Source organism: Acanthaster planci, linkage group LG03 (assembly GCF_054643075.1).
Source record: "Acanthaster planci isolate LZ-2023a linkage group LG03, COTS_SCS, whole genome shotgun sequence".
Lineage (NCBI taxonomy): Eukaryota > Metazoa > Echinodermata > Asteroidea > Valvatida > Acanthasteridae > Acanthaster > Acanthaster planci.
The window spans coordinates 795,005-805,936 of record NC_141779.1 but is presented as its reverse complement, the minus strand read 5'-3'; the positions used below and the strand labels follow the sequence as shown (position 1 = coordinate 805,936).

The following is a 10,932-nucleotide window of genomic DNA, read 5'->3' as shown; positions in this document are numbered from 1 at the left end:
TTGATTTACTCGCTTTTCCCTAATATAAAAACTGTGATATAGAAACAAAATGAAAGCGAGCCCTTTGATTTGGAAAAATGTTCAAAGAAACCCCGGTCAGTGGCAAAAGCAGGGATAACGCAAAACAGTTTCAAAACAGCGGTGCCAAAAAACCCATTTGCGATTTTCACCCACTTTTATTTTCTCTTTCCCCAGGAGGAGATGGGGGAGGGGCCCCTCCCTCTTGCAACGTGCACACGCACAAACTTGAGAGCGCGGTTCTTGACCTCCAAGTCACTGCTCCGTGCACGTTGTGTGTAATAACTTGGACCAATGCTCGGACGAGTTTGAAGCTCAAGTCGTCTTATCTTGTTAGCGCTACCGGCCTTTTCCAATTGAGGGCGCTGTACATGTGTAAGATGTGTCCGTCCTATCCGGCCCGCGATGATCATGCTGCGTTCGAAGTTTTGTGAAACTTCACAATTTTCGGCAAAGATTGTATACCGCTGCGCTATACAATCTTTGATTTTCAGCACAAAAAGGACGTCATTGGTGAAGCGTGGGACATCATATGGTACCATTTTCCCACAAAAACAACTGAAAAGATGGTCAACTGATGCAGGTATGTTGAAAACCACTTTTTGTTTTCAGGACTTGCTAACGTTTTGGCACGGTGTATGATGGAGGCCTATGGTACTTTTCCTAGTCGGTACAAAAGGCCCATCGTATTGAATTCCATATCTGCCGTCGTCTGTCGCCTTTTGCTTTTTGTTGTGCCCCAATGAGCCGTATCTATGAACGCTGGGGACGCTGTCGAAAACCGAATTTTTCACTTCCGGGTGTTATCATGTTGTCAAGGATAGGAAGGAAAGTTTTTGTGCAACCTCCACTACATACAGCTGGCTAGCCACGGCACTTGACATCTACCCCAAGGGGGAACAGGCCTTGTTCGCTAAAAGCTGGATGACTCCATTTGTAGTATTTTGTGCTTTGGTGAGTATCTCTAAATAGTTTGGTAAGATATAGGCCTAATGCAACAACTTCATGAGACACTTCAGAATATTGCCCAGGCCTACCCCGAGAAAAGTCCTGGATATTTTTGCAGTCCCTCTCTTCTTTGTAAGCTGCACCATGTGCACGGCTGGGCTAGGCTAGGCTTTTTGTAGAAACCATCCTAGGCTTAGGCCTAGTACATTTACCACTCCGCAACATAAATTAATAAATTTTTGAATTAATTTCATTAGCCTCCCTATTATAGGGCCTAAATCGCTGTACTGATGTTATCTCGAAGAGGATGTCATAAGAAATATTTTGATATAAATTTGGATTCCGTCGGACCCTGCAAAATAAAGAAAAATCTGTTTGAAGTGGGGATGTTTTGAGATGTGTTTTGTATATGTGTAATGCAGATCAAAATGTGATAATTTTGTACACAAAAATGAGTGTGGACTTTAAGTGAAAGCTTAACATAAGTGTTTTTGTAAAATCTTTGTTCTTATTTGTGCCTTATTTCAATTAATCAAATGCAGGCTGTACTTCAAAGTTCAAAATATTTGGAAATGGAACTGCTCGCAAAAAGACTATTTAAGTAAACGAGTTTCCAAATAAACAGTGCTCTCACTCATTTAGTCATTCCCCTACCTATAATAAACCTTTTGTTGTTTTGCAATGCATTACGGGTTTGGATGAAAAGCAAGCAATACATTTTATGCACAACCCTAAGGGTGAAGTGTACATGTACCTGCAAAACAATCTGTTACCATTTTATTTCATACTCCAGTTCAAGTCATCCTCTTCTCACAGTGTTGCATTACAGATTTGGGATGAAGATACATGTATTCACAAACCTTGAAGTATAGCATGGCAGAAAAGACAAATTCAGGGAATCCTTTCAACAATACAATCTGGTCATAGACCATGCCTTGACTGAGATCATGAATACTATTGCCCAATCAAAATCATGACTTGTAGCTCATTCATCCTGCATTGACCAATCATGTCATGTTCAGCCTAGAATGATTTGTGCCCTTAAAAAAAGACAATCAAGGGTGATTTTTCCTCTCACAAATATTTGAAAATTTATTTAATTGTTTGAAAAGTGCAATAAAGAGTGTGTTGCTGTTGACCTTGGGAGAAACTGACTTTTTTTCAGATTATAACAACTCAAATTTATAAATGTAGTTTTCATCTCCCTACTTACAGAACGTGCAGAATGATGCCAATGTGTAACACAATCATGGCATCATCCTTAACGGAGGATGATATTCCAGGTGCAAAGTTTGAAACAGACCCTTTGTCAGCAACAGTGCTGCATCGAAAGAGATGGTTGGCATGCAGAAGAGGCGCTTCAACTTCCGGAGTTAAATCATAATTTGTACAGAGGTAAGTAACATGAGTCTTTTCATAGCAAATATTGTAAATTATTTTTTTTTTGGGGGGGTCTGATTTCTTGTACAGGTAACTGATACTGATATCTAACCATTGATCATGCTAATGGCAAAGAGTGAAATAACCTTTCTGAAATGACTTTTGTGGGGACATAATGAAGACTACTGAAGTTTTGAAAGATGTTGGATATCTTTGTTGAGCCATTATAATTTTAAGTGACACCAATAATGGCGCGGTATGTACAGTTGACTCTCCTTATGACAAAGCTGTAGTAACTAGGACTTTATTATAAAGAGTAGAAAAACAAAGAACACATAAGATTCAAGAAAGTAGGATTCTCAAAATCTTTTCTTTGTAACAGTATTTTGTTATAACAATGGTGTTTATGTGAGTCAACTGTACCATTGGTTCAGTTCTAGAAGTATGTTCATTCCAAGTGCAATGTAGAATTTTCCAGTAGCACCTAACTGCCCATAGCCCATCAAACTCCAACAGCAGGTTTTGGCTGGTTTGGTACCACCCCTTAAGCACATGGTGTTGGACTATGCTAGATTTGGTACAGTAGGCCCAGGGTGATGGTGTTTAATTTTGGCTGTGCTGGTACTGTCAGGTCAGCATCTTGGTTACAACAGTGGGTGTCGGACTGTGGGTGAACGGACTCCGGTGGCTCCGGCTGGCTGGCCAGAAGAGCTCACTGGGTTAACACACAGTGAGCTCTAATGACCAGTGTTGGACTGTGTGTGTGCACATGTAGTGTGTGTACAGTGTACACGGATGGTTATAATGCTCTGACTAGTAGTACTGGGTGTTTAAACAAGCCTGTGTGTGTTGCTGGTCAGCATGGTCAAGGACACCATACATGTATTTTGCATACAAAGGTAAGACTGGTACATTTACATGTACTTACAGGAGGGTATTGGAATTTTTATAGAATGTAAAAAATTCCACACAATTATATGGTATTGTACATAGATGCATAATGTGTTCTACAATGGTACATATAAGTATTATATAATATCCATACCAAGGTATGCATAATATGTATTTTTATGTAATAAAAATACCAACACTTCCTATAAATATCAGTGCAACGCAATATTCACTCCAGTTTCATTTTGAGAAAAGCCTCTCAACATGACTGCAAGGGAGGTGAAAAATTTACAGCAAAGTTTGAGAAGTGAGGAGCGAGAAACTTTCATGGAGAATGCTGTGGATACATCAAAGAAAAGGACGTGTCTAGAGCATGGCGAAAGATCTTCAAAGAATAAGGGAAAAGGAGATAAGAAGAAAGGAAAAGGAAAGGCTCCATAACAGTACAAGGATGCCAATTTGATGGCCAGGAGAAGGAAACAGGAGGATGAAGAGCTCAGAGCAGCCATCAGAGCTAGTTGCAAGGAGACAGGAATACACATGGGGAAAAGCTACAGAGCTGTGGTTGATACACCCCATTACAGATCAGCCAGCAAAGATGATAGATATTGTCATGGAAGTGGCTAAGCATCATTTGGGAGTGTATCACCACATCTTCACAGACAGGTTATACGCCTCTGTCTCCCTAGCCCGTCGCCTCCTTGCAAAGAAGACGTACATAACTGGCACCGTCAAATCCAATAGCAAAGGGCTACCTAAAGAATTCACAACCAAAGACACCAACCCACAACAACAAAAGATCAAGCAGATGAAGAAGACCAAGAGGGAACCTTCTATAGCTGACAGAATGGCCAGCTTACTGCAGTCATTTGGAAAGATACCAGGGTGATGATGTTGCTCTCTTCATCACACCAAGGGTGGAGAGACCCAACCACTGATTTCCTGAAGCGTAAGTTTTTGAGTGACAAGACAGGCAAGCAAAAGGTGAAAAGTGTGCCAGCGCCCCCTCAAGCAAGGGACTACTCCAAGCACATGGGAGGAGTAGACAGAGGGGACTAACTCAGGCCTACCATACCTGTGCCCGTGAGTCGCAGTTTTGGTGGCGTGGTATATTATACTTCCTCATCGACATCGCCAGAGTGAATGGGTGGATCTGTTTCAAACACCACAATCCAATGGTTGATGACAAGAACATCAGCAGCAGTAGCAGCGAATGTGACAGAGAGGCAGGAGATCCAGGCAGCAAGATGTCACACTCAGATTTTGTGTGGGCCGTAGCCAAAGACCTGATTGAAGGCTATGCAGGGGGCTTAGCATCTCGCCAAACTGCATCACAATTGGTATCTCTCATCAACAGCACTGGACACTACTCTGTGAAGATACCAGGGAAGAATGCTCGATGGTGTTGCTGGTGCAGACTGAACAAGAAAGTAACCAAGTCTGGACTACCAAAGACAACATGACGAGGCTGCCCAATCTGGGGTGTCAACTTATGCCCTGGGGAATGCTTTTTGAAGTTTTACGCAGCTGCAGCACAAGAAGAGGGAACAACATCAACTGAGTAGTACCTCAGAACAAGAGTCAAGAAAAACAAAAAGAAAACAGAAATGACCCTAAAAATAAAAACATAAAGATACAGATACGGTAATTAGGACACTGATAGCAGTGTGCCTGCAGTTGTGGCACCAAGACTGATTAAAAAAAAAAAAAGCCCAAAAGTTGGAAACAGTATAAACATATTGCTTGATTTTGGCAACTTTACTCAATGCTGTCTCCTTGTAGTACCCTAGCAGTAACCCATCCATACCAAATCAATCAGAATTCAACAGTTTTGAGGGTGTTGAAGTTTAACAGGTTATATACTTTTCGAGTGCAGGGGCCTAGGATAAAGAGTACAGGCCATAATTAGCTCCAACATAGATATACAATTGACCAGGAACTGTGCTAGGGAGCGGCCATGAGCTCACCCACGAATAAATGCCTGTGAACTCCCCCAAACTTTGATTTTCTATTGTAAGTACATTGGCTCATTTTGTTAGGTTTGGTACCATCCTTTTCTAATCACTAGACAATGCATAGACCCATCTGTGCCAAACAGGCCAAACTCCAACTGTTGGAGTTTGCCAGGTTTAGTACTGTATGGCATATGCGACTTGTTGGAGTTTGGCAGGTTTGGTACTAGTAACTACTGAAATTGTGCACAGCTGTTTGAGTTTGTTAGATTCAGTACTATTTCTAGTGCAAGGGCCTAGGGAGTTAGGGCTAAAGAGGAAACCTACCTCTATTGGAAACCATGAGACTGCTCTTGAAGCCCACAAGTTGCCTCTCTTGTATTGTTCTTTATTAATAAATTGTAGCAGGGTCTGTTGCTTTGACCATGCACGAGGCCAGTGCCTATGAGTGTCATAAGGGTATGCCTATAAAGACGCCTCATGTTAAACATGGGGTTTTGAATCAGACTTTGAATGACCCAATCTGGAACTTTTCCTCCAGTTAACAATTACAGCATACCAGTACATGTACATATATGTGGAAGAAGAGCATTAGAATAAGATGAGTTAGTTTTAGCTTTGGTTCATTTTGTTTTTGCAGAGTACACGATTATATCAGTGGAGGTCTGTCAGAGACTCTGTTGATTGATCCAGAAAACACCCAGCATGCAGTGGACAGGGAGAGAGGGAGGACAGTTTCTGCTGTTACATGTACCCCTACAAGTTTCCATCAACCTGGACAAGCGACTTATTCCAAGTGACTTTGCGCTTTCCAAAATCAGGAAAACCTAATTCAGCATTTGAATAATGAAAACTAATTCAAATCTTTAGACCATGATTACAAATGTAGCAGAGATCAAATGTGAATTTGTGTAACGTAAACTTATCTTGCTAATTTTCATTCCTTTGGATAAAATAAAATCATGCAAAAAAATAACAGGTTTACCAAAAATTTGTTTGAGTGAATTATTAATTAAACTAAACAAATGAAGCAATGCTAGGTAATTCACTTTGCTTGGATTGCAGGTTCCAGGTGCTGTGTCTTTTGGAGCAATGTGGCATTTTCTTGTTAATCAGCCACATTTGAAAGAGAAGGCAAAAGGATGTGACAAGCAGTTTGGAAAGGGGTATAGGCTTAGTGTTCAGGGCATGTTAAAGATATTATGTATCACCCTATGTCTTCAGTATTACCATTTATCTATCTAAAAGCAACTGTTCTTCCAACAATGACAAAATCAAAAATGTACACAAGTTGTATATCAGTATGGCAATCATCTCACCATATACACTCAACATATTGTACATGCCCTGCAGGATTGGGTGGCATTTGTTGCCATGTGGCAGTATTTTTATATGTATGCTCAGATACCAGAACTTCAGGTCGTACCGACCTCTATGTTTCAGAACCCTCTATATCACGTACATCCTATCCTCAACAGTGGCACTTGCCCCGTAGAAAACAAAAAGGTGATAATTTCCCTATCAGTGACGCAGTGTATGAGAAATACGACCCCACCAAGCCAAGAAGAGAAAACCAATTACCCCAGACCAAATCACCGTCAGAGAAACAATCGTGAAAAAAATATACCAATTACGCAGTAAGCTTGAAGAGTTGAAATCAAAAGTCAAATCCAGTGCATTTTTCCATGTCTTGCCATGTGCTTCATCTTTATCAGCCATTTCATTTGATCATAACTACACGTGTACTGCATCTGAATCAACTCAATGAGCTTAGTAGCTCCTAATTCAACTGTTGCAGGAAGTTCTCAACAATCAACAGATTTCTTGACTGTTGTATCCACCACATTTGAAATTCATTCAAAGCATAATTATTGTAAGTAACAAGAGATCCCAAAACTATCTGAAGAACTTTCAGTTGATGAAGAGTTTAAGGATAAGTGCTGTAAGTATGAGCAGGCACAGAAAGTGACAACTGAAGAAGTTGAGCAAATTGAACAGTCTACCAGGGGTCAGTCAGTCAATGAAAACTGCCATAAACATAGGAGAAAGTTACAGCATCTGTGGCTGGTGCCATTATCAAAAGGAGGAAAACAACCCCACCTGATAATCTTCCGAGAAGAATTATGGGATAAGACAATCAGAAATTTATTCTAAAGGCCTGTAAACATGGGATAGAGTGTGAACAAAGGGCTGCTGATGCCTACATGGAGTACATGAAAATGAATGGTCACCCAGACATTTCTTTGAAGGAAACAGGATTTTCTGTCATGCCTGAAAGTTCATGGCTAGGTGCCAGTATAGACAGAATTGTTTCAGATCCTTTAAGTCAACCTCATAAAGGAAACGCTGAAATCAAGTGTCCATTATCAAATGTAACAGTGGCAGACCTTGTAATTCAGCGTGGTTCATCCTTTCCACTTCAGAGAGACTCAACAGGCAAGTTAAAGCTTAACCATCATCATGTGTATTATTACCAAGTACAGTGCCAGCTGCAGTAACAAAGAGAGAATGGTGTGATTTTATCATGTACGTACATGCAGAAACACCTCAGGGAAAAGATCCATGTTGAGAGCATCTGGTTTGACCAACAAGTGTGGGAAAACATTGTCTTTCCCAAACTGAAGGAATTTTACACATGATATGTTATGCCAAAGATTCTGACAAGGTGCATTAAACTTGGCTTCTCCCTGTTTCCAGAACTTTTTCATTATGAAAATGCTAGAGACACAAGCAAAAGAAGTGAAGAGTAGGTATTTTGTTGGATTTACATGGTACATGGAAATAACTGTTTTCCTGCAGTTACATAAAGTTCTTGGATTTGCCAGAGCACTTTTAGGATCAAATAAGTTCAAATTTTATGTGAAATGTCCAAAGAATGCTTACATTTATAAATCATATTTATTGCCATTTTCCTGAAGATGTAGTAATATGACATCTTTCCCCAGACTGTGTGGTGCAATAACATTGAAGTAAATTGTTTTGACTTTAATTTATTGATTAGTTGACCATTTAATGAAATAGAAGATGAACATGCAGGTGTTGTGTAGAAAGGAAATTCCTATAAGACTTTAAATGTAATCATAGTTTCAGTACATGCCTACATTTTTTATAAAGAAACAAAAATGAATTGCCTGTCTTATGATATTCACAGTAACTAGTCAGATGTTATCTTCAATAATTGTATTAATTATCAACACAGTATTTATTGCCACCTGTCGTAAATACAGATAAAGTTTAATTCACTCTGTAGCTCAGGAAAGTGCAGTTGAGATAAAAATACAAACATGTAATACATGTGTATGCTGAAAGTGAGAATAACAAATGTGCTTGAAAATTGTCTTCAATAAAATGAAAACTAGCAATTGAGATCTCTGGTGTTTTGATGATCATTATTTTTGTGTTTCAGGTGTACATTATATTCACTTTTGCACAGCATTAATCAAGTGAAATTCCTTCAGAAATAATTTTGGGCAAGAACCATCAGTCAAACTCTGTTTCTGATGCAGAGTTCAATTGTTTTACCTATAGGTCTAGTTATAAATGCCTTTGAGCTCATCAGTTAGTCAGTGCTTTGGGTAGTTACATGCCCTCTACCTTTTGTGAAATTGCATAACTTCATAAGGGTTGGGATTTAGTACTGAATTGTTTGTGTGGGTTTCATTTTCATTTTTTAGGCAGTGTTGCTGTAACACTGAAAGAAATACATTAACTAGGTTGGCTTCTATTAAACCTTATTCGAATTAGGAAAATATTTTAACATTTTGGTTTCTAACAAAGTTGAGTACTGCCCCTCGCGATTTTTCCTACACCTCTACACTATTATACTTCTTTCTCTATTTCTCCCTGAAAGCTCCACAAGTGATTTACATTTATTTTGTACAACTTCAAAGGAAAAGAAGTGCCCATGTGATGAACGTAAAACGGAACTTAAAACTCACTGACTGCATGTCTTGTGAAGATGGTCTTTCCATCTGAATTTCAATGGCATCAATGATAACTCTTGTTGATGGATACTTGTCTTTGAAGCACTTTGGCATTGTCTCATTGATAAATTGAGGAGTGGGCCAAATGTCAGTTTCCTTCAGGTCAAAGTACGTAAGATTAATCCAATAATCGAAAGTCCGGGAAACACTCGACTCTTGCTTGCTAAATCTCTCTGCTAAATCTTTCTCCAGAAGACCAAGTCTCAACCTACACATTAGCATAAAAATTGGTTCAATGGAGTCAGTTTCCACTCTGATTGCATCTGTGATGAGGTGAAGAAATCATAACAAATCTTCAATCGCTCAAAATCAGGGAAACCTGTATAGAAGCAAATGTCTTCATTGCAATTCTTAAACTTTTCAATGCAGAATGTATGCCTAGCTTGGGGAATACATGTACTCCGTAGCTCGGACAATGCCTCTGACAGACTATTCCGGCAGTGTTCAAGTTCTCTCTTCAGTTGGATCACTTCATTACCACAAGTACATGACGTTCATATTTTTCTGTTTGAATGCCGACATCCTCATAATTAGCATTACCAATGACGCAAGGCTCTGTCTCTTGTGAAGTAGCAGATTTTGGTGCTGGTATTTTGGCTGCAAGTGGGTACCTCTTTGCAGGTGGTTTTTGCGGGTTTGGGGTGCTTACTCCACGGAAAAATAGAAGGAATAGCATTTCCAATTTTCCGGCCCTCCTTAAAATGTTAACTAGATATCCTTGTGCCCTCTGTTTCAAAACGAAGATTCTTATTTCTGACTGCAATATCATAAAGTTTACTGAGTTGTTTATCTTTTGGTATAAATATTTTTATCATGGGAGGTGTTGTAGCATAAAGGCACACAGCAGCTTCGCATGATTGCACTGTACAAATGGCGCGCCTCAGGATCCCCCCGGAAGTTAAATTAGAGAGCCCCCAGTGTTCATAGATACGGCTCATTCTGCCATTTACCAGTTCCAAACATGTCATTTTCCGTTGCCCATTGCCCATCGCACGTTGCCTGTCATGTGGGTTGCATAGGACCTGCAAAAGCCGGGGTTTAACAAATGACAATGTGATGATTCCATTCGTTTCTAACGATCTTTTCCCAATAAGGCAAGTACAAATCCCAGCTGCAAAGCATATACTAGTCCCATAATTGATGCCAATAATGCTAGACTACCCCTGCCCCTTGACAAGAAAATGTCGCCTTTCTGAGAATTCAACCAAGTGTTTTGGGGGGAAAACATTCTCAACAAAAATGTTCAGGCCAACTTATCCACAGTCCAATTCTAATTTGCATACTGTAAAAATGTGCCAACTTGTGTTCATCAAATTCTAGAAAGAAATCTGCCAACCGATACAAATATTCCATTTTTTCCTCTCAATTTCACCTTGGAATCCGAAATACTAGACAGTGCTGTGGATAACAAAGTGTTACCACTTGGTTTAAGTTTCAGAAAATATGACGTGTCGGTTTTTGTGGGTGTGTATGCCATGGTGGATAGAGCAATGAGAACAGGTTGTCTATCATATCAGCATTATGGGGCTAACAAGTAACGTTACTGTTTAAAAGACGTCTGTGAACCTACCTGCAACTCAAGTCATTTCATCATAGGTATACCCCTCCTCAAAATAATGTAGAGTCAGTTCGTCTCTCATGAAAAATATTAAGGAATCAAACATCGTAAATAATTTATTATTTACATTCATGTCGGTGGTATATATCATGCAGGAACAGACAGAATTATTACATAGGCTATAGGCCTAACGTCAAGCCGT

At 39.6% G+C, this 10,932-nt stretch overlaps 1 long non-coding RNA gene across 8 annotated transcripts in view; it reads left to right on the top strand.

Annotated features, from left to right (window-relative positions):
• The first annotated feature begins 419 nt into the window (after positions 1-419).
• Positions 420-10,932, top strand: part of LOC147799529 (uncharacterized) — a 278,554-nt gene continuing 268,041 nt past the window's right edge. For 7 of the 8 annotated variants that reach the window (XR_015424942.1, XR_015424934.1, XR_015424937.1 and 4 more), the window contains exon 1: positions 420-601. This is a non-coding gene — a long non-coding RNA (uncharacterized LOC147799529). Of the gene's footprint in view, positions 602-2,181; positions 2,362-5,829; positions 8,556-10,932 lie in introns of those variants that run through there. The other variant, XR_015424935.1, reaches the window with a different exon arrangement.